At 34.8% G+C, this 27,642-nt stretch overlaps 1 pseudogene; it reads left to right on the top strand.

Moving 5' to 3' along the window:
- Positions 1-2,392: 2,392 nt before the first annotated feature.
- Positions 2,393-2,878, top strand: LOC150007321 (pancreatic progenitor cell differentiation and proliferation factor pseudogene; annotated as a pseudogene).
- The last annotated feature ends 24,764 nt before the right edge of the window (positions 2,879-27,642 follow it).

Below are 27,642 nucleotides of genomic sequence, written 5' to 3'. Positions count from 1 at the left end.
GGGGTGGCTCTGCTGGAGGGAAGGGGAGTACTGGGCAGAGGGGAGGAAAGGGGAAAAAACTGCGATACTGTAACAACATAATTATAAAATATATTATTTTTAAAAATTTTTAAATAAGCTTTATGCAAGGAAAAGGATAATATATGTAAGAGCTATATCAATGAAATTGAAAACAAAAGCAATAGGGAATATTGATAAATAAAAAGCTGTTTTTTGAGAATATTGTTTTAAATATTTAGCAAAATTATAAATAAAAATAAAAAGGTAAAAGACACAATCACTAATATCAGAAAAGAAGTAAGGGCTGTTATTATAGACCCTACTGGCATTAAAAGGATAATAAGGAAATGCTATAATCAACTTAAAAAGAACCCCCATAAATTCAACAACTTAGATTAATGGACCTTTTTCTTAAAAGGTAGAAACCACCAAAACACACTTAAGAAGAAATAGATAACTTTAATAGTCCTATATATATTAAATACACTAAATTTGTAGTTAAAATCTTAAAAAAAAGAAATTCCAGGCCCATATAGTTTTATTGATGAATTCTATAACACATTTAAGGAAAAAATAAAATTAATTATGTGATACACAGTCTTTTCCCAAAGCTAGAAGAGGAAAATCCACTTTCCAATTCATTTTATGTGGTCAGCATTATGGTTATTTTAAATCTAGACAAAAAGAGAACAAGAAGAGAAAACTCTAAATACTATTTCTCAAAAATTTTAACAAAATACTAGTGAATTATATGTTCTTATCTATAAAATGAATAATACAACACAACAAAGTGGGATTATTCTAGGAATGCAAAACTTACTTTAAAATCAATCCATGTAATCACCATATAATGGTCTACAGAATAAAAGCCACAGAATTGTATAAATTGATATAGAAAAAGCATTTGACAAAATTCAATATTTATGTAAAAATTATTAACAAACTAGGTATAGAAGAATAGCTATAAAATAACTAGCAAATATCATACTTAATGGTATAAAATGAATAATTTTCTCTTAAAATCTGTAAAAAAGCAAAAATTCCACTCTCACTGCTGCATTACATCATAGTAATAGATGCCCTACTCCATTCATTAAAGCAAGAAAAAAAAAAGAAAAAACATAAAAATTGGAAGAAGAGAAAACCATTCCTATTTGCAGATGATGTGATTGCCTATTCAGAAAACGCATTAAAATCTAGCAAAACTCAAAACAAAACCTCATGAAAGTAACACGTGAATGTATCAAAGTCACAGAATGCAAAGGTCAATCCATAAGGATTAAGTGTATTTCTATATACAAGCAATGAATAACTGGACACCCAAATTTAAAACACAATTCCATTTATAATGCCTTAAAATATTTCATTGTAAACCTAATAACACATGAGCATAGTCTGTTCGCTAAAAACTACAAATTGTCGCTGAAAGAAATCAAATAGGTCCTAAGTAAATGGAGATATGTTATGTTCATGGATTAGAGGACTCATCATAGTAAGATGTGAATTTTCCCTAAATTTATTAGAAAAAATAAATAAACAGATGTAAGCAATGTCTACCAAAATTTCAGCAATTATTTTTGGAAATATAGAAAAGCATAATCTAGAATTTATATGGAAGGATAAAGGGACTAGAAAAGCTAAAAGATGCATATTGAAAAAGAATGAAAAATCAGATCATCTAATGTTAAGACTTACTATTCAGCTACAATAACAAACAAATATGGAATTGGTAAAAGGATAGATACATAAATAAGACTGATGGAACAAAATAGAGAGTCCAGAAATAGACCTACCCAAGTAGGTCTACTTTTGATTTTTTAGAGTATAAAATCACTTCAATGGAAGAAGGATAGACTTTTCAATAAATCTTGTTGGAACAACAGGAATTTCACAGGCAAAAAAGAAAAAAGAAAGAAAGGAATCTATACCTAAGCTTCAAATCTTGTGAAGCTTAACTCAAGCTGTATCATAGATCTCACAGAAAAGTGTATAATTATAAAAATTTTAAAAGAAACTATAAAAGAATATATTTGTAACTTGGTACTAGACAAAGATAGTCATTCTTAGACATGACTATCACTATACTTAAGACATCTAAGTCACCATACCTAAAAAAAGAAAAAATTTATCTCTTCAAAACTAAAGAATTAAAATACTTTTCTCTAAGAAACAGCTTATAAAAATGATTTAAAGACTAGCTATAGGCTGGAAGAAAATATTTACAAATTGTATATATGACAAAGACACATAAAAAATTCAAGGAACTCCTTAAACTCAACAATAGGAAAACGATATAGTCAAAGAGCATATAACAATGGAAAATTGCCATTTGAAGATGTTCCATCTCATTAGCTATTAAAGGACTGCAAATTAAAACCACTATGGAACCCTCGCATGTCTCGGTCGTAGGCAGGCCTCGCGCGGTCTCCTCTTCAAATGGGCTCCGTGGCCTAGCGCCTTCGTTCCCGCCACCCGTGATCGCGCGCCGAGGTCCGCGAGGGGTCGCCGCCGAGGTTCCCACCAGCCCACAAGCAAGAGCATGGCAGCCGCCCCCTCCAGCGGCTCGCTCGTGGCCACCCATGACTACTACCGGCGCCGCCTGGGCTCCACTTCCAGTAACAGCTCCTGCGGAAGTGCGGAGTACCCTGGGGAAGTCCTGCCCCACCACCCTGGTCTCCCCAAGGCTGACCCAGGTCACTGGTGGGCAATTTTCGGGAAGTCCACTCTCCCATTCATGGCCACCGTGTTGGAATCCCCCAAGCACTCGAAGTCCGCCCAGGCCTCCAGCAGCGTGATCACAGGTGACCTGGCTCGGGAAGCCACGAGGAAGCCTCCCGGCAGCCAGCCTGGCAGCGTCAACGCCAGGCCCGCCTACTGAGTGGCCACCACGAGCCACCAGAAATCCAGAGGCACTGGGCTCTTTTGAGCCCCTCCCCCCGCTCCCTGTCCCCCTCCCCCCCACCCCATAGCCTAGGCAGGCTGCAGCGAGCAGAAACAGTGGGCGCTTTTATATCAAAACAGCGTAACACCAAAAAGGAGGTTGAGAGAGCCCCCTCTTTACTATCCACACCACATGCAAGCCTTCCTAACCCCTGTGACCACGTGCCTTGCCCCCAGTGGAAAATAAACCAGGAGCAGCCAAAAATAAAAAATAAGACCACTATGGAATATACCTGCAGTGAGACTGGCTTTAACGCTAGCTGTATCAAATGCTGCTGAGGAGCAACTGAAAGTTCTAGGACTGCCAGTGAGAACATAAAATGATACAGTCACTCTAGAAAACTGTTAAGCAATTTCTTATGAAGCTAAATATACATTTACCATAATACCCAGACATTGAACTCCTGGGTGTTTATCTAAAAAAGAAACAAAAACAGAACACCCACAATTTAGGTTCACACAAAAAACTGTATATGAATGTGCATTGCAGCTTTTTCATTGCAGCTAAGCACTGGAAACAATGCAAATATTTTCCAGCAGATGAGTGGATAAACAAATAGTGATATGATCATATGATAAAAATGTATTCATTAATGAAAAGGAAATAACTACCACTAAAACAGCTTGGATGGATCACAAGGACATTGTGTTAAATGAAAAAACAAGCATCACAAAAGATCACATGTGGTACAAATCCATTTAGATGACATTCTTGAAAAGATGGAAATTATGATAGAGAACAGATCAGTGATTACCAGAGTAAGATCTTATCTACAAACAATCCTAAAGAATACACACACACACACACACACACACACACACACAAACTATTAAGAGGTGATAAACAATTCATCAAAGTCGCATGACATAAGATTGACACACAAAAGTCAGTTGTGTTTCTTTACTCCAGCAATGTATAATCCAAAAAGGAAATTAAGGAAGCAATTTCATTTACAATAGTACCTAAAATAATCAAATACTTAGGAATAAATCTAGTCATGGAGGTGAAAGACTTGTACACTATAAGCCACGAATTATTGCTGAAATTCAAGAAGACCTAAATAAATGGAAAGACATCTCATGTTCATGAATAGAAACACCAAAAGAACAAGAAACAAAACAAATATAAATAAATTGGACTTTATCAAATTAAAAACTTTGGCATATCAAAGAATACTATCAAGAATATGAAAAGACAACTTACTGAATGCAAGAAAATATTTGCAAATTGTATATCTGATAAGCATTTAAAATTCAGAATTTATAAAGAACTCCTACAACTAAAAAAAAAAATTAAAAATTAGACCACAGACTTGAATAGATATTTTTTTGAAGATGTACAAATGGCTAATGAACACATGAAAATATGTTCAACATCATTAGTAATTAGAAAAATGCAGATCAAAATCTTCATGAGACACCACTCAATACATCTAAGATGGATATAATTTTTTAAAATGGAAGATAATAATATTGATGAAAATATGGAGTAACTGAAACCCTTGTGCATTACTGGTGGGAATGTAAAATGGTGCAGCTACTGTGAAAAATAATACAGTGTTTCCTCAAAAAAATATCTCTCTCTCTATATGAAGTTTAAACTATCATTTTTAGGAATAAATCTAAAATAATTTAAAGTAATTACTGTGAATTGAAGGTCATTGCCACCAATTCAACTCCAACAGGAGTCACCAGTTTGGGGTGGAGTGAAGAGGGAGACTATGAAGGGGACTCCCCCCAAAAACAGAATTATCTTCTGGAGGGTGTGCCCCTTGTAGTACAGTCTTCCCCTAGAAGGTGAGTATTCTAGGAGCCCATCTGTATCAGTGTGCCAGCTGGTGCTGCTGTAAGAGGCTTGTTCAGCTTCAGTGAATTTTATTTTATTTTTTGAAGACTCTTTAAATACGTTTGCCCATTTCATGATAATGCACCTGCCCACACAGCACTGAGTGTTCAGCAGTTTTTGACCACAAATGGCATGACCCTTGTACCCCACCCTTCCTAGTCACCTGGTCTTGCCCCAAGCAACTTTGTTGTTTTTGTTGTTTCCCTGGGTGATAAGTGTCCTCAAAGGCAAATGTTTTGCTGATGTGGAAGAGGTGAAACAAAAAATGGCAGAAGCACTAAAAGGCAGCAAAATCAATGAGTTCTAAAACTGTTTTGAGCAATGGAAAAAAAGTCTCAATAGATGTATTGCATCAAATGGAGAGTACTTTGAGGTGACTGAAGTTTAAACATGTAAGAATAAATACACAATTTTTTATAAATAAATTCCAGGTTTCTTTGGTCCTCCCTCATAGTCAATGCAAAAAGGTCAGTTATGATACAACATGGCTGTGGAATAGACATCAGTAGAACAGCTCAAGGGAGGCAGCCCAGGTATTACAGCTCTAGTCTGAGGATACAGCTGTGTTCCACTCCCATAAGACAGCTTTGCCCTTTTCTGGAGAGACACCTCAGCCAATGTGGCTGGTCCAGCTGGGAAAACACAATCTTGGATGAAAACTATAATTTGTTCCACCAAGAAAGAGGGGATTCTAAGATATACAGAAGAATGCCTATCCCTGCTTCCTGTGATGGATTTATTTCTTTGCAAATGAGTATTCTAAATCCTCACAGTTTCATTGATCCAAGTAGCACCATACTGAATGGTTGGAATGAAGCAACTCTGATTGACTGGTGAAAATACAAATGATGATATAGCTGCACAGCTCCTATTAGACAGGGGAAGTCTCAGTCCTATTGGCTAAATTGCGATCCCAGGAGCTCTCTTAAAAGGTCCACCCAGAGGGCTAGAGCACAGTGCAGGAGGCTTGGCAGTCCAGTCTGTGGTTTTTCCTTGAAATGCAGCACCTGCGAGGGACAAGAAAGCTTCTAGACTCTAGTTATAAATTTAAGCCCAATTAACCACAGGAGTAATTTTCGGCAGGTGATATTCTTCTTGGTGTCAACAGGCCTCAAAGAGATTTTTGTATAATAATGTATAGTAACATTATTTACAAAAACCAAATTGGGAAAAAATCATGTGTCCATTAACAGAAGAAATGATAAACAAAATCAAACACACACACATACACACACAGGGATATAAAATATGGATACACCTTGAAACACTATGCTTAGTGAAATAAGCCAGACACAAAACGACAAATATTCTATAATTTCATTTAGATGAGGTATCTAGAACAATCAAAATTATAGACATAAAAAGTAGAACAGAGGTCCCAGGGACTGGTGGGAAGGGGAAGGGAGAATTATTATTTAATGGATGCAGAAGTTTTTATGGGGGTGATGAGAAACTTTTAAGTATAGACAGTGGTGATGTTTATAAAACTTTGTGAACATATTTAATACACTTACAAATTATTAAAATGATAAATATTCTGTAATGCATATTTTATGACAAAAAAAACAACTGTTTACATAGCAGATTTTTAAATTAATTTGTTTTCCAAAATAACCTTTTTTCACATATATATGTATGTATATAGTTTGGTGTTACTAAATTTCTTTAGTAAACTACTTCTAATTTGGGTTGCTGCTTTGTAGATTTTTGTGAAGTAAAGTTTAAATTTTAAGTCATGAAAAGATAAAACTAAGAAATCAAAAATCTGGCTGTTTTGACTGATGTCTAAATTTAAAAAATATATATATATGCTTCTTAATAATTTACAATTACCCCACAGTCATCTCGGTTATGTGAACAATGTCTGTGTGTTGTTTCTATTTATTTCTAATTTTTGCAAGAAATGTTAGCAACAGTAATTATTTTAAAGAATGGAAGCTTCATTTTGCCAAAGGGAATGGGATAAAAGAGCAGAAAACTTGCATTTTCTTCAAAATGCCAAAATTATGAATTCTGGGTGGACACTAATTTTGGTTGCTAAGGTTTGCCAGTCTTTTGTGGATAAGATGTATGACTGGAACTTATTTGAGTCCTTTTCTTGATTGAAAATGTGAAGCCCAAGCTTTCTAATTTAAAAGTCTAGGATTTTTTTTCTTAATGATATTAGTAACTAGTATTAATTTTGTAGCATTAGTAGTCCTATGGAGAGTAATGACTTGCACTGAAGGAATTCAAATGATGCTTGGTTTCAGAACAACATGACATGTAAAAAGTATAAGCAATTTGGTATGCCAAATATCATTGAAATGGTACATTACCATTGAACCTTAACTTCCTCTCAAACCTCAATACCTCACAGTGTTTAATTACATGGATTCCATAACCTCTCTGCATGGGTGTAATTCCTAGCCTCTACCATCTATTAGCTATGTAAACCTGAGCAAGATACTCACCCTATTTGTGCCTCAGTTTCCTTGCCCATAAAATTGGGCTAATAATAGTATCCAGCTCATAGAATTGTGATGATGATCAAATGTAAAGCATTTAAAACTGTACCTGCACAGAGTGAATATATAAATTGGTAGTTAACTTTTCCAGAAGGTGCACATTATAAACTATTAGCTCTGGCCAGGTAGTTCATTTGGTTAGAGGGTTGTCCTTCTATGCCTAGTTTGTGGGCTTGATACCCAGTCAGGGCACATATAAGAATCAACCAATGAATGTTTAGATGGGTGGAACCATTTCTTTCTCTCTCTCCCTCTCCCCCTCACCAAATGAATCAATCAGTAAAAAAATACTGCCCCATCTGCTCAATTTCTAATGCTCCCTTATATGCTGATATTGAAAACATTAATATGTATGAATCATCACAAAGGAAAACAATTAGTCTTCTTTAATTCATTAATTCAATATATGTTCATGAAATACCTACTGATTGTCAGGACAGCATTAGGGACCAGCAAGGGAGTTTTTAACACAGAGCCCATACAGTTACAAAACTCTGATTATAAAATAATATTCAGGTTTAGATAATACTCATTATACATTGAATTAAAAATAAAGCTAATGAAAATCTTGTCGAATAAAGATTTGCTTCCCTGAGACTGTACCAAGTCTTTGGAGGTGGGACCAGAGGGGCGAGCATCATTTGTCTGTATTATTTATCAAGAAGCAAACAGGGAATAGTGAAAAATTTTCCATGTTTCTCATTTGGTAGAGCAAGATAGAAGGCAAGGATAGTTTTTATAAAATATCCATCACTTGGGATTTTCACTTAATTCTGAAAATCCCAAATATGTGTTAAAAATGAGAGTCAGTCTCTAGAGGTTTTGCAAACTTAAAGTTATTAAAAATCCTTAGGCAAAAATACACATTTGCCAAATTTTTAAAAACATATATTTTTCACTTTTAGCATATCTAAAATTGGGAGTTGCCTTAAAAGTGTTTGATATACTCATTTTCATTTCAGTAGTATATCCATAGTCAATTGTTTCCCAGAATATAAAAAATTATGGTACATAAATGAGAACCAAATAATTCTCTTCAAATAAATTGAAAACACATAGCTTTCATTTAAAAATGATGACAAAAAATAAATTATACATCTATAGCCAGAAAAATAAGCGTTTTAAGATTTTAAAATTTTAAATCTTTAATGATTGTAAATCAAATAAGATTCTCAGTAAGAAAACTATAATAACATATATGGCCTATAAACAAGATTGAAACAGATACATATCTGCATAATGACAGTTAGTTTTGCAAAAGTATTAAATGCATCATCTTTTTGTTTTATTAATTTATATTGCAATGGAAAATAAAAGTAATTTGTACAAAACTAATTAAGCAATTTCTTACATCAGCCAATAATTCCATTATTAGGAACTGATCTGATATTTATATATTAGGCTAAAGAATTGACATCATTGTGAAAATTGAATAGTCCACAAGTAAAAATTAATATTGTGTTCTTAATGCCATCAGTAGATAATAAATCAAGTACAGAAACCAGAAATGCCTTTATCTTGATTTGTAAAGAATAAATAAATAAAATGGGAATCAACAGAACTATTTGATTTTGCATAAGGTTCCACCATCTAAATTTAAAATACTACTTTGATGGAAACTCTGAATCTTTATCTACATCTGGGGTCAATTCTCAGAGAAAATAGCAGTTGGCTGACTCAGTCTTTTGTGTCACCTCTGATTTCCTCCATGCGTACTGTCCATGCTTGCTTGTTTTTCTAGGGAGAATATGTATTTTAAGAAACAGAGAATGGTTTTTACAACCTACAAATACCCTAAAAATTCTGACTTTTGGGGTGTTCATACCTAACTAACCTTTGGAAAGATAGGCTGCAAAACTGCTGAGAAAACAAAAGAAAGGAGAAGAGAAACATAGCTTAAATTGCTGATCTTTCTAAGTTCTTACTATGTGCTAGGAACACATTTAAATCCTCAAAATAGCAGTATATAAATACCATCAAGGATGAGGAGATAGGATTAAAAATTCTAAATGCTCCCACAGGTTCACTTAGATGGAGAGTATTGAATTTGTGATTTAAACTCAAATATTATCAAAAGATCAGCTACAAAACCCATTCTTCACAATGCACCTGTCCAGAGCACACACACTTCATTTCAAATTTCTACAAATAATTCTGTAATAGTGATTATTTCTATTGCATATTTTCTTTCTCATTTTAAGGAAATGCATGCCTTTGTTTCTTCAACGAGTTAATCTGCTCAAATAAAACACTGAGCACATTTTTTAGTCTAAAGATAAATTTAAAATATTATTTATTATAAATAACTTTATTGTAGAAACTGGCATAAAAATCAGTTCTAGGCCAATTTCTCCTATAGTTTGGACAGAGACCCAAATAATACTATTATTTAGAATAAGTTTTATAGCAACTTATAGAATTTAAAAAGCTGTTAGCCAACGTGAAGATTTTTAGTTTTTTGTTTTTGTTTTTATTCTCTACTGTAAGAATAATTTTAATATTGATGTTAGGACCCAGACTAGATGTGTGAAATTAGAATCTTTCTTGTTTATCTTATGTAAGTGGGTTGAGGAGCAGGTTCTGATGTTTATAAAACTTCTCAGGCCTTTGGAACGCACTGCCAGGACCAAAGAGCCTGTATCAGTGGCCTGAGTTTAGGGACCGGCTAGAGGAGGAGAATGGAGTAAAGGGATAGATGTTTACATATAGTTTAAATTTGGGGCTAGTTCATTGCGCATAATGTTTATGAAAACAGAATAATTTCAAATCTTAAATTATTACATCATAATTTGTATACTCTTACCACACTTGTAAGAGGATGGAATCAGTCTATCAGTACTTTTTGTTACATGAGCTCATCCAATTGATGGTCACTTGAGTTCTTTTTCATTAATACACACATCAATGAGATATTTTCTCCTCTTACTAATAATTCCAATAAATGTTTTTTTACACTTGGCAGAGTTTTACAATAAAAATAAATATGCCAAAAGTTATGACAAAACAAACACTTTTAAATTATTTTATTTGTGGTTTCATATGGTGCACACAAGTCCTCCCTCCTCTGCCTTCTGTGCTTTTTGAAATTTAGATACAACTTGTTTCCAACAACAACAAAAGAAAACATGTTTTTCCCACTTGTGTCACCCAATCCCTCAACCATGGTATTGTATTATTTAAATCCGTAGAGAACAAACATTCCTGGTTTTAGTTTTGAAGCATTGGACTTCATCAGGGGTAACATTTTTCTTAAGGAGATGGGACTGGTGTAAAAACTCAAGCACAGTTACTAGTATCCCTGAGACCAATGACCTGCTAGTTCAGAATTGGCCACACTCTTTTCTTTTTGTTCTAATAATATTCTCAATAGGCTTTTATCATCACACTAACGCAACTCTTCTTCTCCTCTTCCTCCTTCTTCTTCTTCCTCCTCCTCCTCCTTTTCTTCTTTCTCTTGGTTATAGTTGTTTATCCCTCTAATAGGTTATTAACTTTCTGAGGAAACAAACATCTATCCAACACCTGGCACACAGCCTAGTACATGTGATTCAATACCTGTTGCACTCCAGAGTGCACAAAAATAAACTAAGAAAATTCAGATTTGTTTCTCAATTCTTCTACTGGACTAACAATGCATTCAAGCTTTAGTAAAGGTCAGCTATACACAATTACGTTCAGTTACATATTTTCCTTCTTTTTAACTTGTCTATTTTCTTTAGTATAAGATTTCATAACTTGATGAAAATAATTAGATTCCCTTTCATTGTGTTAAGAGTTTATAATCTATTCTGTGTTCCATTTTTTAAGCTCATTTTATTTTTATTTTTTAATTGTTGTCCCATTTTCCCCCATTGCTTTCCCCTGTCCCACTCCCCCCTTCTCTCACAGTCAATCCCCTCCCTGTTGTTCATGTCCATGGCATTGTCCCATTCTTAATCTAATTATTTTTTCATTATTATTTCAAGGAAAATAAGAACTATAGGTATCCAAGCCAAAAAAATACAAATGTTAGTTTTCTTTTTTAAATATAAGACTGCTTATATATTTTTTATTAGATAAAAAATTGAAACTGTGTGTGGGGGAGGGGTCTGAGAGGGAACAATGCTCCTTGTTAGGCACTTGCTTTTAAGCAGTCACTTCACCCACTTCCCATATGTGACTGGTGTCCCTCTAGCTGCTGTCTTGGTGGTGGTTCCCAGAGTGGGTAGATTTGCGTACATTCTAGGACCGTGGGGGCCCTTTAAATGGACTTTCCTGAGAGACATGCCATTTCTTGCCCAACCCTCACTGGTTTTTATAGCTAGAAGCTATGAGGCTTTATTTTTCAGGGGATAGAACCATGGGCCAGGTGGTCTAGCCTGAGGCTGCAATTGCTCCCCAGGTGTCCCTCCCAGCTCTTATCCACATGTGTATATGGACCACTCATTTCACTGGCCACAGCCTCTGCCTTTCCACTGGACCATCTCTTCACCAGCTCCCCATCTCCACCCCTGCTACTACCCATCTGGATGAATATTTCTTCTTAAATCCTTGGTTGTTGGACTTTCATACAGTTTGATTTTCTGGCAGTTTTGTTTGTTTTTTGTTTTGAGGTAGCTGTAATCTTTCTTATGGTTATGTGAGGAAATGAAGCATATCTACCTATGCCTCCATCTAGGCCAGAGGTAATAAGGATGCTCAGATAAATGACTGAGTACAGCAAATGCATGAGGGAAGAATGAAGCCTACACCAAGTGAAAAAAAGAAAAATCCACAGGGAACCAATAGTGAAGAGAAGGAATCCAGGGTTCAAATTGATGAGCTAAACAATAAGGAAGAAGTAAACAGTAAACTAGTACAGAATGAAGAAACAAGAATTCCCCCCCCCCCCAAAAAAAGAGGAGAGAATAAGAAGACTCTGGGACATCTCCAAAAGTGCCAACATCCAAATTAGGGATGCCAGAAGGAGAAGAGGAAGAGCAAGAAATTGAAAAGTTATTTGAAAAACTAATGAAAGAAAACTTTCCTAATTTGGCAAAGGAAATAGGCATACAAGTCCAGGAAGCACAGAAAGTCCCAAACAAGTGGACCCAAAGAGGACCACACCAAGACACATAATTAAAATACCAAAGGCTAAAAATAAAGAGAATTTTAAAAGCAGTGGAGAAAAGAAGATAGTTACTTACAAAGAAATTTTCTTAAGACTATCAGCTGATATCTCAAAAGAAACTTTGCAGACAAGAAGGGACTGACAAGAAGTATTCAAAGTGATGAAAAGCAAGGACCTACAACCAAGATTACTCTATCCAGCAAAGCTATCATTTAGAATGGAAGGGAAGATAAAGTGCTTCCCAGACAAGGTAAAGCTAAAAGAATTCATCAGCACCAAACCCTTATTACATGAAATGTTAAAGGGAGTTATTTAAGAAAAAGGAGATCAAAACTATGAACAGTAAAATAACAACAAACTCACAACTACCAACAACTGAATGAAACTAAAAAACAAAATCAGAAACAAACTAAGAAAACAACAAGAACAGGAGCAGAATAATAGATATGGAGATATGGAGGATTAACAGTGGGGAGGAGGAAGGAGGAGAATGGGGGAAGGGGAAGAAAGGGGGAAAAGATATAGAGATTAGAAGCATAATTGGTATGTACAAAATAGACAGGGGGATGTTAAGAATAGTAAAGGAAATGGAGAAGCCAAAGAACTATAGGCATGACCCATAGACATGAACTAAGGGGGAGGGAGATGGCGGGAGGGCAGGGAGATACCAGGTGGAGGGGGGCAAACGGGAAAAAATTGGGACAACTGTCCCATAATCAACGAAATATACTTAAAAATTGAAATTGATAGGTCAATGACTACAGAATTTTGAGTGAAAACGTTTATGCCAAGAAATTTTTTTGACTCAGAAATTTTGTTTTCATATTTACGGAGAAAAGGATAAGCATTAACAGAGATATATAAGGACTAAAGCAATATTCTACCTGTGGGCTCAAGTTAAAAATATTTCTCAAAGATAAACTGACCTTTAAAAGCTCACTTAATTATGGAATTAAAATAGTTTTTGTGAATATAATTAAAATTATTCATATGTTTAAAATATATTGTAACAGGAGAAAAATTGTAAAACCCACTAATTTAAATTAAAAATCTTATTTTAAATGTGAGTTTAGACTAACAAGAATAGGAAACAGAAGAGAAATACAAGGATAATAGCCTCAAAAAGTGAAATAAGAATCAGGTAATAAGTGAAAGAATAGTACAATGCATTTTGAAACACAGTAACAAAGAATAGAAACAAAACAAAACATTAACTTCTACATTATTCTTAATAAACTTTTAAAAGAAACAAGAAAAACATAGCTCATAAAACAAAAGATGTGAAACACAGGAAACAAAAAGGGAGTATAAAAACAATGGGTAAATTTATATAAGTAAAAATTGATATATACAATATATACAAATGTTTTAATTTCTCTACTAAAAGACAAAAACTGTTAGATTGGGCAAAAATAAAATTTAACCATATTATTTTTACACAAACTAATCTAAAATTAGTTATATGGGAGGTTTAAAATATTGTGGAAATATATATGAAGAACATATACAATAAAATGAAATTGAAATCTCAAGAAAAACTGTTGGTAAAAGAGAATTGAGAAGAAATAAATAAGGATGATGACTTCCGGCCAAGATGGAGGCTTAGACGGACACGCTGGGTCTCCCTCTACAACTATAGAGGAATACAACTACTTCAAAACAAAGGATAACTAGAAATTCCAGAAAATAAAACTACACGGAAGTCCAACATATGAAGTTGTAAACCAGCGGTGCCATTTGGGCAGGTGAGAGTTAAAGAGGGAAGTGCTGTTTGCGGTCGCGCCCGGAGCGGCGGGCGGCGGGGAATCCCGGCTGCGCGGGCCCCTGGCGGTGCGCGACCCCGGCGAGGAGTCCCGGCGGCCAAGCCCCTGGCGGTGCGCGACTCCGGCGCTGGGGAGAGCGGCCGCCGCATCGCCTTGAACAGTGAGGCCCAGGGGGGCAGGAGGACGGATCCCGGTCTCCTAGCTGAATAACTGTGTGAATCCATCTTGGACCCCCGCCCCCAAAGAAAGCACCACAGGGCTGCGAAATAGGTCGCGGACAGGCAGGCGCCGGTCGCTGATTTGTGACGTGTACACAGGCACTGCCCCCGACAGCCAGCCCAAGAAAACAAAACACATCTGTCAAAATGAGGCAGACAACTATAGAAATACCGGGAACACAACTCACCAGGCAGCAGATAGAGAACCTGACAGATGAACAGATAAGAAACCTGTCAGAGGCTCAGTTCTGGGCCATTGTTATCAGGTGGCTTACAGAATTCACAAAAGAGCAGGAAAAAGATATGAAAGAAGCGAAAAACTTTCATAACGAAAGGAACAAAACCACATACGAGACAGAAGGAAAGGAAATAAAATCCAGAGTTCATTTCAACAAACTGGAATATGGAGAAGGAACAAGCAGTCAACCAATGCAGCGAGAGGAAATGGGAAGCAACAATGAAAGGATCAGAAACCTCTGGGACAGCTATAAAAGGCCCAACATAAGAATCATTGGTTTGCCAGAGAATGAGGAAGATGAACTAGAACTTGAAAAATTGAGTGAAAATATAATAAAGGAGAACTTCCCAGACTTGGGGAAGGGAATAGACTTGCAGGTCCAGGAAGCAAGGAGAGTTCCCAAGAGACGGGACCCAGGGAGAACCACTCCAAGACACATTATAATCAAAATGTCAAAAATTAAAGATAAAGAGAGAATCTTAAAAGCAGCAAGAGAGAAGAAAAGAATTATGTACAAAGGGGTCCCAATTAGACTATCAGCTGACTTCTCAAGGGAAACCCTACAGGCAAGAAGAGACTGGCAAGAAATATTCAAAGTAATGAAAATCCAAAACCTACAACCACGAATACTCTATCCAGCGAAATTGTCATTCAGAATAGAAGGACAGAGAAAGTGTTTCCAGGACAAAATAAAACTGAAAGAGTTCATTAGATCCAAACCACTGTTATATGAGATGTTAAAGGGACTGGTTTAAAAAAAACAGAAGCTAGGGAGATGAAACAAAGGCAAACTAAATAGGCAACGAGAGTGGAAGAGGAACTGTGGGTACGGGAAGCATATTGGGGGGAGGTCAACAGGGAGGGGGAATGGGGAAAGGGAGGGAGATGATATAGGAATTGGGGATCAAGGTAGGAGGGAATGGAATAGACGGAGAGAGGTTGGGAGGAACTGTATGCACAACTAATGGACATAATCTAAAAGGGGGGGACAACTGGAGGGAGGGGGGCCACCGGGTGGAGGGGAGCAGAGGGAAGGGAAAATGGCACAAATGTAATAATTTAATCAATAAAACACATTAAATCTGAAAAAAAAAAAAAGAAAAGAAATAAATAAGGATGAGATTTTTAAGTTATTTATATAAAATCTATAAATACACCTACAATAGTGGTCAAATGTTATGGATAATGTAGCATTAAAATTGAACAAAAACATTTAGAAATACAAGAAACAGTAGAAACAAAGCAGCAGGACACAGAATAAGTAGGTAAAAGTAAATGGGAATAAAGGGCTAAACACAGGAAGTTAAATTTTCAAATATAAGGAAATCTTATACAAAGAACTTTGGAGGAAATAGGATATTATACAATATTTATAAAATGATTATTTAAAATACTTTATATATAAAAGAGAATGTATAGTCATAAATTTTCTCAAAATCAAATTCATAGCCTTAAATATTTTTATTAAAAAATACTAGGAGCTAGATAATAAAAATATAAAATGGAATCTGTAAGGAAAAGAAGAAGGAATGAATAGAGGTAACTGAAGAATAAATTAAAAATAAAATATTTAATATATAAATAATTTGAGAATACAGACTTTGAACAAAAATAAGTTTACAATAACATGCACAAACTTAAATTAGGGTAACTAAAGAGAAAAATAAGATAACAGAACTAAGAAAAGGCATAAAATATAGAATTAAAATTACCAAAAAGTACTATGTATATTGTCATAAACATGCATTATTTTTTACATATTCATATAAATTAAAATTTAATAGACACTTATTCTACAGTAATTTTAGTAGTCACCCTAACTTTCATTGTAGCAATGTAAATAGTAATCACAATAAATCAGGCAGGGAGGAAAAGATTTAGTATTTCAAATACCCTTGGTATTTTCTGCAGAAAAAGGCAACAGAAAGACAAAGAATTTATTATCTGCATATTGCTTTCTTTATCTTAAAGTAAGACTCGTAGTAATTTTGGGATCTTTTTTCCAGTAAAGAATTTTGAAAATAAATAAAATTTTAAATAATAAAACAATAGTCAGGAAATGAAAATGCATCATGCCTTTTTCAAAAAATTAAACATAACCTTTGAAATAATTAATAATACTATTTCCATTTTCAAATAGACATGATTGACTTTTTCAGGGCTCACCCTCAAGTAAACAAACCACACTATACAACATATAGAATAAGATCTATCACACTCTGAAGTGCATATTAAACCATGAGTAGATTTGAACCTTGGGAGTTTTGTCTCCAGCATTTTATCACTAGACAGCCAAGATACCAATAACAAATCAAATTTTGACCTAATGTGGCAAAAATATAAGACCACATTGTATTAGAAGAAATTTAGTATGACCGTCATACAAAATCCAATTATTTAGGAAAATGCACTTTAAAATACACTCTAATACAGGTTTGAAGATTGCTTCTGAACTTCCACAGTGAATTCACTAGTCTTTTTTCATTGTTATTCTATTAGAGTTGTCCCAATTTTTCCCATTTTTTCCTCCTCCACCCAGCCCACTCCCACTCCCAAGTCAATCCCCACAGTGTTGTCCATGTCCATGGGTCCTCCATACATGTTTGTCCCCTTATTTCCACCATTATCCCCCTGTCCCTCCCTTCTGGCCACTGTTAGTCTGTTTCTTGTTTTTATGTCTCTGGTTCTATTTTGCTCGTAACTTTATTTTGTTCATTAGATTCCTCTTATAAGTAAGATCATACGGTATTTGTCTTTCACCAACTGGCTTATTTCCCTTAGCATAATATTCCCTAGTTCCATCCATGCTGTCAGAAAAGGTAGGAGTTCTTTCTTTTTTCTGCATAGTATTCTCTTGTGTAAATGTACCCCAGGTTTTTTAATCCACTCATCTAATCTTTAAATGCATGTGTTCTAATCCTCTTTAAAAACATCTGATTTCAAGTGTTAATTTCTATTTTTAACTTCATGAATGGAGAAATATTGAATATTTGAATGGAGATATCCATGGATTATCATACTTCCCATGTTTTCCATCTATGAGGCATTTTAGATTTCTTAAAGTTTCATAAGTAATATATAATATGTGAAGGAGGTATACAGATGCCAAACCTCTGTCTGCAGAGACAACTTTTTCAGGAGACGGAAACAGAAACAGAACTTGCTAAAAGGTTTCCAGGCCTGGAAGTCCAAAGAGTTTGGTTGAAATTTGACCTCTGTAGAATTGAAACCACTAGGTAATATTTAAAAACAAAATGTGGGCTTTAAATAACATTTCAGAAGCTGACTATAGAAAATGGAAACAACTCTGGGTGTCCACACAAGACATTTAAAGTCTATAACAAATGGTAAATCACAAATCAAGTCAAACATGAGACCAAGAATAAAAATAAAATGGCACTGCATTGTTATTGTGGAAAGTGAGTTTTTCCTAAGTCTTAAATCTCCTGGAAGTCTGTTCATTTCTTTAAGTTTTAGAAGCATACTGACCATAGGCATAGCATATTCTATAGGGTATTTTTTCCTCCAAAGTGAGGTCACTCTATGTTTCAAGAACATAAATCATAGCTTTCTTTTCAAAAATATTTTAAAACTCATATTCTGCAGAAGTACATTTTGCTGAATATAGAAATAAAGAATTATTAGCTATTCCAAGGTTGCTCTTTTATGTACAGCCTTCTTTTAACTCACTTCCCTCATTGCTCTGCCACCCTTGTGAAGTCAAAATTTCATAGCTATAGTAAATTTAATTATGCTGACTCAGTCTGACTATTCCCTTCTTGTTCCTCTTCCATTGAATTCTAAATTTATTCAAAGATATAGAAAATTAGAGTTGGGAGCAGCCTTAAAATTATCCCTGCAATGTTTTATCATTAATAGTCCTTAAGTGCTGCCGTAACAGATGAATGATAGAGCAGGAGAAAAATCAAATAATTTGATCAAAGATAACTTTAAATTTCTCTTTTCTTTTCTCACCAGTGATACACACTGGTCAGAGTGTTGAGCCTCTTTCTTCTGAGTCTCTGCCTCAGAACAGGTAGAGTGAATGCCAAGTCTCAGAACTGCAGTCTGCTTCCACATTCCCACTGCGCCACTTGACTCACTGGTCACTGTCTTAAAGCAGCCCATCTCCATATTATAGGGGGATGACCCTGCTATTCTTACTGCCATTTGGACAAAAGATGCAACATCTCCACTCTGGGCTCTTGGCTTTACGTAAAATTTCCTCAGTGACCTGGCTTTTCGTTTGTCTTAATAACAGCTCCCGGTCCTAGGACTCAGACTCATATCCAAAGGAAGTGATCATGGATGTTATGGACTGAATTTTTGTTCTCCTAAAGTGATTGTGATGGGGTTTGGAAATGGGGAATTTGGAAGGTTATTAGGTTTAGATGAGGTCATAAGAGTAGAACCCCCATGAAGGGATTAATGCTCTTTAAAAAAGAGGAGGAGAGACCACAGTTTTCTCTCTCTCTCTCCACTATGTGAACACACAGTAAGACAGGGCTGTCTACAAGCCAGAAAGAGATTCCTTGCCAGGAACTTAATGTGCCAGCACCTTGATCTCGGGCTTCCCAGCCTCCAGAACTATGAGAAATCAATGTGCTGTTTAAGGTACTCAGCCCATTGTATTTGGTCATAGCAGCTTGAGCTGACTAAGACATGGAACAATTAAGCTTCCCTTGATGCCTTCCCAGAATATTTCTTCTCACCCAGCTTGGGCACTCTAAATGTCTCTTTCAGTCAGTACCTGGAGAACTGAGGGATGACCTTTATTCTTCCAAGGACTATTAGGTGGGGCCTGGCTGTCACTCTGCACATGTCCATCCCATTACACTTCCTCACCAAAACCCACTAATTTAAGTTATGTCCAATAGACATGAGTGTATATATAAGGTGCAAACCAAAGAAGATTAATATAAATCTTAAATTGTTATTTTTATTAGTATGGAATATAATACAATTATGGAGATAGAATTATAAATCTGATTGTGGAGATCATCATTGGTGCAATACTTTTATTCCACAGCTGAGGAAATAGAATATTAAAAATATTAAGAGCTTATCTAAATTCTTATAGTCAGGGTAGAAATAGGCAGAGGAATAACACCACCAATCTGTGCTGCTCAGCTCTTTTTAGGCTTAAATTACCATTTTTATTGCATAAAATATCAAGAAAAAAAGGCTAAGATAAATTTTTAAAGTTATACACACATACATGTGCCCCATTCTGTCTTCTAAGCTTTTGGAAGCATTGATATCACCATGTATGCTTAATATTTTGCCACACGCTATGATTCAAGCATGGCAAATCAAAGCCATAATAGTAACCATAGATGTTGTTCATCCTATTTAAATTATATCTCGTAAACCAAAAATCTTCCACATGCCTATTATGCACTTGGGGATGGAGAGATAAACAAGACAAGTCATGCCTTAAGCAAAATACACCACCCACCCCGTTTGGAAAGATTGACAGCTGCACAAAGTCTGTCAGCAGGAAATACGCTGGGATCATTCATAAGGTGAAGTAATCAGAAACAAAAATCTAACAATTAAGCAAAGGAGGTAAATCATTTCTTTTGGGAAGAATCAAGGAAGATGTCATGCAGGAGGTCTCATATTAGAATTTAGACAGAAAGAGACAGAGAAAGACATGCTCAAAGAAGTACGTAGAGGTGGAGAATACAGGACTTGTTCGCTGCAGAAGATAATGGAGAATGGATTGAGCGGTAATTAGACAAAGGACTAAAAAGGCGAGTCAGAGCCAGCCAGATCATGGAAGGCTTATAATAGCATGCTAAGAAGTTTATTTTAATTTAGTAGACAAGGGAGCCAAGAAAAATGATCCTTAGCAGAAAAATGAGCAGGTCTTTGTTAATTACAAGATTACAAAATAAAAACAAGTAATGATAACAATAAAAGATTTTCACATATTGTCCTTCCTACTTTTCATTTAGACGTTCAGAACCTGAGTAATACAATTTGTTATCAGTTATCAGTGAAACCTTATCACCAGAGTTATCCTTTCATGGTGATTTGTTTAATCTTTTCAAAATCTACTGATGCTTTCCCTTGTTGGCTGCCAAGATTCTGGCTCCAGCTCCAGTCCTCACTTAACAGCGCCTTGGCTGCCCTTCTCCATTCATCCATCACATGCTTAAAGTCCATCCAAAATTCTGCAGTACATCTCATTTTTTCCATTTCTTGTAATGCTCATGTTACATTGGCCTCTTGTACACCTGAAAATTAGATTCAAGTAATTTCTGGTTCTGACGCTTCAAGCACTTTATGCCTTTGTGCCTACAGTGGGCCCTTTGAAGCCCTAGGGTTACCCTTCTTGCTGAGACTGGATTTAGGGAGCTTTCATAGTCAAGGTTCAGCCTGATCAAAAATGGTTAGAACAAGGAAGGTCCAGACTTGTCTGTGAAGTTGAGTTAAAGAATATCAGGGTGTTCCTTAGCCTGATTTATTATTCCTAAAACTGATCTCTATATTACCTGCTTCTTGTCCCCCTAAATATTTTTCATAAATTTTAAGCTACCTTATCCAATTATTTAGTGTTTTGACAGAAACAGCTAAAAATTGCAAATGTTTTAATTTCACAGAAAGATAACATTTATCTGAAATGTGTAAAACCCTATTTCCATGGGTAAATGACTCTTAAAACTTACCTATTTCTCTTTCTCTCTCTCTCACTCTTTCTCTTCCCTATATTTTGTCTCTAAACACTTATCACAAAAGTTTCTATTAGCAACTTTGCATTCAATAGTTTTAAAGATCAGAAGACATTTTAGAGAAGAAACTACCGGGATACAGGGAAGATGTGTTTTAGGTTTGTTTGTGAAGGTAATTGCAAACCTAGTATAGAAATGTAAATATCCCAGTTCTTAGTCTGCTGAGAAAGTTATAATGCTGATTTATAAATTAGTCTGAAAGAAATCATGATTATTTCCCCTGTATTAGAAATAATGCTGGCTTCTGGCTAAAAAATCAATAATAGCGTATCAATTGACTCAAGAACAGAAAAGCCTCTCTTAAGACCTGGCTGGCCTAGTACTAAGAGGAATCCAGCTTTGACTCAAGAAATCTCTTACAAAAATGAACTAGCCTCAGTAGCCACTGTAGAATCCTATCATTTGCTTAAATTTTCTCTAAATTCTTGATTTAGTGAATGCTACATAGACATGATATATGCTAGCTTTCTGTACCAAAAAAAAAGTTTCATTTTGTTTAGAAAGTAATTTCAGTTTGTCTTTTTATAAAATGTTATAACTAGAAATCAATAATTTTTCTCTGTAATTTACTATTATTTTTACATTTTTCCAATGCCATTATAAATTTTGCTTTAATTTCTGAACATCACAAAAATAACTCAAGAATATTATTATATCTGCATTAAAATTATCAGTCTTTCATTTTTTAAAATAAAACTTGCCTAAATTTTTGGTATTAGCTTCATTGATAAACAATTTTGTAAATAATAATACACAAGAGAGGGTAAGAAGGGGAAGGAAGGTCTAGTCAAAGAACATATATAAATGACCCATGGAAATGGACAATAGGGTGTGGATTGAAAAAAAAGAAAAAATAATAATGCACAAGAATAATAAAAAATGTATTATTTATAAAGTAAATTGCAGGTAACTGGTTTAAGGAATGAGGTCAGGCTTTGGAACTAAAGAAACTGAATCTTGGCCACTTGCTATTTCTAGGGTCTAGAGAAGTTACTTGAAATGTCTTTACATGAAATATGGACTACTGATCACAAGGATATTATAAATATATAATGTTATGAATGTATTCAAAATTTCTTAGTTCAGGGATGGCCCATATTATGTGCTAAAAAATATTAGTTTTCCTTCTCCTTCCCTTAGATGTAAGAACATTGTACCATCATAGTGATACTTTTCATTTAGGCCTTATGGTTTCCCTAGAAGAGACCATTCTAGTTTCAATAGTGAAAGTGTTCACAAATTAATGAAGAAAGAATTAGTCTATTTATTTCCTCCCAATTGTAAAAGCATTTTGCCAACAGAGATCTAAAAATGTTTAAAGCATACTACATTTCCCTCAGCCAACTAGGACAGCATTTATGGGCATATCTTCCAAATGTTACTTAAAACCACAACTCACATTGTTGATCTCATTAAGCCAAATGAAGCTGCTACATGATTATATGTTTAGCATGTAACTGAATAAACATTAATGGCCTCATCTTTTCTGAAATTTAATCTTTATTGCATTTTTTTCATTACTATTTAATCCCCTTATACCCGCATCCACCCAGCAATCGCCATACTGTTATCAATGTCCATGAGTCATTTATCCTTTTTGCTCAATCCCTCCACTTCCTACCTTCCCTGCCTCACTAGCTGTCATCTTCTCTCCATCTATAAGTCTGTCTCTGTTTTGCTTGTTACTTCAGTTTGTTCGTTATAGTCCCCATATGAGTGAAATGATATAGTATTTGTCTTTCTCTGACTGGCTTATTTCACTTAGCATAATGTTCTCCAGGCCCATCCATACTATTGCAAAGGGTAAAATTTTCTTTTTTTTTTATGGCTGAGTAGTATTTCATTCTGTAAATGTTCCATAGTTGTTTTATCCACTCATCTACAAATAGACACATGGGCTGCTTTCATATCTTGGCAATTGTAAATAATGCTGCAAAGAACATAAAGGTGCTTATGTCCTTTCGAATTAGCGTTTTGGATTACTTCGTATATATACTTCGTATATATTTCCAAAAGTGGAATAGTTGAGTCAAAAGGTAGATCCATTTTAAATTTTTTGACGTATCTCCATACTGCTTTCCACAGTGCCTGCACCAGTCTGCATTCCCACCAACAGTGCAAAAGGGTTTCCGTCTCTCCATTTTTATTTTATTTTATTTATATTTTAGTGTTTTATGTCATGTTTCAAAGCTATATCACAGATTCATATAGGAGGATTTAATGTTAAACACGGGGTTAAGGTTAAAACTAAAGTTAAGAAAGACAAATTATAAAGAAAGTGAAAAGGGGAAAACAGAAGAGAAAAAATTAGACTAAGAAGATCAAGAAAAAAGTGAAAAAAGTGAAATAAGTTAGAAGAAAATTAGTTAAATGGTTGGACATTCATTAAATATTGAACTACTTAACTATATCACAAAATTAGAACTAGAGATTAATTCAAGTTTTAAATATATTATCTGAATGTATATATGACTTCAATCCATTCTGATTTAATATGTCATTTCAAGAATCCAACATAAACCTGAAAAAGAAAACCACATAAACAAGAAGGGTCTGTGTTGTATGTATGATTTTTGTTTAACTTGCTCATATTTGAACATCAAGGACCTCCTTTACCTAAGTCACTAAAAGCAACAGAAGATCCAGAAGAGACAGAAAAGCCTAACATATTGGAAAAGGTATTATACATGTTCTTTAAAAAATATATGTGCCTGTAATTTATAATCAGATCTAAATTTTGAATCTGAATTCTAAGACCATTGCTTATTATCTCAACACAGTTTACCCCCATTCTATAAACTCTGTTTCCTTGTTACAATAATTCCTCCCCTTTGACATGTTTATCAGAGTGTCTGACCCAAATGGGCATTATAGAAATGGTAGAAATAGAATAATTGAAGGATAGAAATTACAGAGAGGAAGTTTAGGGCTCAATAAAATTAGAAAGAAAAAGTGCCTATGGTTTAAAATTCTCCACAACGAAATTAAGACTAGAGTTATGGGCTGAATTTTGTCCTTTCCAAATCCGTATGTTGAAGTCTTTACTCAGTACCTCAGAATTTGACTATATTTAGAGATAAGACCTTTAAAGAAGTAAAATGAGGTCATTATAGTGGGGCCTAATCCAATATAACTGCTATCCTTATAAGAGGAAATTAGGAGACAAGCAGACAAAAAGGAGAGACCATCTGAAGACACCAAAAGAAGATGGCCATCTACAAGCCATGGAAAGAACCCTTGGAGAACAACCAACCCTGCCAATAACTCGTGCTTCCAGAATAATGAGAAAACTAATTTCTATTGTTGAAGCCACCCAGCCTGTGGCACTTTTTATGGTAGTCCTAGCAAACTAATACACCAAATCTATTTGCTAAGGTTTTTTATGGGATCAGAAAAACAAAAGTATAAGATACTTTAGTTTCCCTCCAACTCTGAGGTGTTACGATCTGTTAGAAAAGAAATGGTGTGGAAGGTGAAAGTTTGTCATATGCTTGTTAATGTCTCTTTCATTTCTAATTTTCTGGGATTCTATTGAATTTCTCTTACTCCCCACTTCTTCCATTTCCTCAAATTTCCCTACTTACTCATATTTTGTACTTACTGTGCTCTACTCTTGGTTGATTCCCAAAATGTAATATATACCATTATCAAAATAGATACATGTTAATGCTTATTCTTCATAAGGCCAATCCACAAACTATGTACTATGTTATCTATTATCTATATACTAATATTTACTCACTAGACTACCAACTCTTTGAGAAAGAGGCCATTGTATTTATTTTGTTTTTCCTAGAGAACTGAATACAGTACTTAGCATAAACAAGCTAGTTTACTGATTGATAGTTAATAAACCAAAATAAACATGATGTATCTCTGATGACTGAAGAATCGTTCTTTCCTTGGGGGTCTTAAAACTCTTCAATACTTAGGACCAGCATGCTCAGGAATCATGACATTGAGTACACCAAGAAGAAAGATGTTTAGTGAATACTTACTTCAGTTTCTTTCTGCAAAATAGAAAACCACAAACATGAATACAGAGAGTAGCAAAACTTAGAGAGTATTGAATTATCTAATACACATATTTTACTAATGGGGCTCATCACCCATTTTACTTTATTCCACTTAGCTTTAATTTTCTCTTTTCTTATTCTATATTTGTCTCTGTAATATTTTCTACTTTTATACCTTTTTACTTTCATCATCTTGAACCAAAGGAATAAATACTGGAATAAATGGGGAAAATAGAGAAAACAGAGATAATTTTTAATTCAATGTTGGGTAACATTTTCACAAGAATGTAGATAAATTTTGCCATAAACACATTAAAGCCTTTGTAGATACTTCTATAATTTATTCAGTTAAATTAGTATGTATTGTGTTTCAACTACATGCATATCAAACTCCCATTTGTAAGACAGAGTATTAAGAGCACTTATAATGGAGTAAAGGTTGACTATGGGAAGGCAAAATCCACTATAGGAGCCATTACAGAAAAACAATGTTGATCTATTTCTTGAACAAACTTACAAAAGGCTTGTGTTTGTCATGACTTTGGCTATATCACAAAGTAAAAAATGATTTATTTCTGTTTACTGATGCTTGGTCTTGAACATAAAAATATTCCTATTCATAAATTTATTCTCAAAATTATTACTTGGTTGTTTAGAGAATCTTGAAAATGTTGGATGTACTAAAGGAAAGGTGAAATCAGATGCATGTTGGATAAAGCAACTTAAAATGTTTTCCAAACATTTTTGGTTTTATGAAATCTAAATTTATTTTCTCTGAAATCAAATGCTTGTTTTTATTGAAAAATCATGAAACCATTTCCTAATCTCTTTCATTTAACTCATATGGCTTTTTAATAATGATTTACTATAAGGAAACACAGAGGATTTTTTTTAATGAAATCAATGTTTTCTTTAACACAGCAGGAAGAAATTTGAAAACCTAGTAGGTATAGACAGCTCTCAATGTAAATCTAAACTTGGTTTGAAATTTATGGCATTGTTTTTGAAAGAGTAAAAATCTGTATTTTTTACCCAAAGATCCATTATCTCCCAACCAGAAAGTAATTCTAGGTAAAAGTGTCATTCAAATAAATGCATCTCAAAAATGTAATAAAAAAAGATACCATGTTATTGCAAAAATACCATCTTCTCACCTGATAGATCAGTTATATTTATAAGCCAAAGGGAACCAATTTAGAGAAAAAAGTGTTTTTATGTACATAAATACTTTATACTCAGAAAAATTAAGTACAGATAGGAATACCAAAACTAGTTTATAATAATTATATTTTCTTTATATATTTATGACTAAATTATATAGTCATAATTAATTTATTTGTTCATAAAATATTTATTGGGAAAATTCTACATGTCAAGCACCATTCTGAGCTCTGGAATCATTGTGTTGAGAAGTAAGGCAGTTTGCTTTGAGGAACTGACATTTCAGTGGGAGGTAGCAGATCATAAATAAGGTAATTTCAGAAGAAAATAAAACAGGTGATGAAGTAATGATGGTGGGAGGAAGGACATTTAGATAAAGCAGTCAGAAAAGCCTTTCTGTAATGAGGGTGTGATGGCTGAGTTTCAATTTGAAGGGAACAACCATGGAATGATTTGGAATTTCTGGAGAAAGGAGTGAAGTGTGCAAAGCACTTAGTAGGAATGACCTTAGAGTACTCCTATGACAGATTAAAGAAGGTGATAAATTCTTAAACACTTTTTCATTGCAAAGTGGCATCTACTTTCCCTCTCCATGAATCTGTGCAGGTTTGCAACTACTTTGACCAAAACAGTGTGTTAGAAGTGAGGCTGTTCCAGTTCCAGGCTAGTGTCTCTGAGAACTGGTAGCTTCCACCTGGATGTTAGGGCCCTCAGCAGACATGTAACCTCTATTAACTTTCCTGTAGGGAACACAGAGACTACAAAGAGCACCTGAGACTACACATAGAGGCAGATGCAAGGAGGCCCAACTCAGGCCAGCCTTCCCTGCCTACCCTCTGGGATCCAGACAAGTGAGAGAAGCTATTTTGACATCCCTCTCTCCAGGCCAGTAGCCAACCAAGTATATCATGGAAGCAAAAGGATCACCTAGCCATGCTCTACTGGAATTTCTGACTCAGAAGCTTGTGAGAAATGATAAGATGGTTATTGTTTTAAGCCACTAAAGTTTTGGAGAAGTTTGTTATGCAGTAAAGGGTAACATTTCCTAGAGCAGAAAAAGACCAGTATGGTAGGACATGATGGATCAAGGAGACCAGGATGTGGAATGGACCCAGACATTTTAGTCT

This window comes from Furipterus horrens, unplaced genomic scaffold (assembly GCF_987537825.1).
Source record: "Furipterus horrens unplaced genomic scaffold, mFurHor1.1.pri manual_scaffold_6, whole genome shotgun sequence".
Lineage (NCBI taxonomy): Eukaryota > Metazoa > Chordata > Mammalia > Chiroptera > Furipteridae > Furipterus > Furipterus horrens.
The sequence above is the reverse complement of the archived record's forward strand: the minus strand, read 5'-3'. Positions and strand labels throughout refer to the sequence as shown.